Raw genomic sequence first — 1,582 nt, 5'->3', positions numbered from 1 at the left:
GGAGGTTGCTGTGAGCTGTAATGCCACGGCACTCTACCCAGGGGGACAGCTTGAGGCTCTGTCTCAAAAAAAAAAAAAAAAAAAGAGGTGTTGGAGCACCCTGGGAACATCTGCTGTGGCCAAAGTCCTGGGCCAGGTGCAGGTTTCATTTCCCCATGGGACTCTCTGGGGATACTGTCTCCTCCTACTCAGACTCTGGGACTGGTCTTGAGAACTAGATACAAAAAGATTAAAAGTAAAAGGATTGAAAATTATATTCCTTGAAAATAGTAACCAGAAGAGTGTTGGGTTGGTTATATCAATATTAGTTAAAATGTACTTTAAGTTTAAAGCTGTTATAAGAGGCTGGGTGCTTATAGCTCAGCAGTTAGGTCACCAGCCACATATACCGAGACTAGTGGGTTCGAACCCAGCCCAGGCCTGCCAACCAACAATGACAACTACAACAACAACAACAGCAAAAAATAACCAGGGTTGTGGTAGGCACCTGTTGCTGTAGCTACTTGGGAGGCTGAGACAAGAGAATTGCTTAAGCCCAAGGGTTTGAGGTTGCCTAAGACAAGAGAATTGCTTAAGCCCAAGAGTTTGAGGTTGCCATGAGCTGTGATACCATGGCACTGGGTGGGTAGTAAGACTCTGTCTCAAAAAGAAAAAAAAAAAGGTTTGGTGCCTGTATCTCATGCTAGCCAGCCACATACACTGGAGCTGGCGGGTTCAAATCCAGCCTGGGCCTGCCAAAGGACAACAACTACAACCAAAAAATAGCTGGGCATTGTGGTGGGCGCCTGTAGTCCCAGCTACTTGGGAGGCTGAGGCAAGAGAATCGCTTAAGCCTGAGTATTTGAGGGGTGTTATGAGCTGCAATGCTATAGTACTTTGTCAAGGGTGACACAGTGAGACTCTGTCTAAAAAAAACTGTTATAAGAGATAAGGATACTGTGTATTAATAAAAGTGTCAATTCATTAAGAAAATTTAAAAATTATATATGTACCAAAACCAAGCCCTGAAATTTATGAGGCAATCAGTGGCAGAATTAAAGGGGAAAATAGAAAGTTTTATAATAATAGTGGAACTGGGCTCAGTACCTGTGGCTCAAGTGGCTAAGGCGCCAGCCACATATACCTAAGGTGGCGGGTTCAAATCCCCAGCCCGGGCCCGACAAACAACAATGATGGCTGCAACCAAAATATGGCCCGGTGTTGTGGCGGACGCCTGTAGTCCCAGCTATTTGGGAGGCTGAGGCAGGAGACTTGCTTGCGCCCAGGAGTTGGAGGTTGCTATGAGCGTGATGCCATGGCACTCTACCCAGGGGGATAGCTTGAGGCTCCGTCTCAAAAAAAAAAAAAATAGTGGAACTGTCAGTCAAACAGTTTTAAGAGTGGATGGGACATCTATACAGTGGGTCAGTAGGAAGTAGAGGACTTGAAATGCACAGTAATTTCATCAACCAGGCATTGATGGAGTGCTGTACTCAACAGCAACAGGATGCTGCTCTCCTCAATTACAGGTGGAACATTCTTTGGACAGATGTTAGAAAACTCAGTTTAGTTTATTTTCAAAATAGTACAAAGTGTATATTTC

The sequence above is a fragment of the Otolemur garnettii genome, unplaced genomic scaffold (assembly GCF_000181295.1).
Source record: "Otolemur garnettii isolate 467f Iridium unplaced genomic scaffold, OtoGar3 scaffold00087, whole genome shotgun sequence".
Classification (NCBI taxonomy): domain Eukaryota; kingdom Metazoa; phylum Chordata; class Mammalia; order Primates; family Galagidae; genus Otolemur; species Otolemur garnettii.
The sequence above is the reverse complement of the archived record's forward strand: the minus strand, read 5'-3'. Positions refer to the sequence as shown.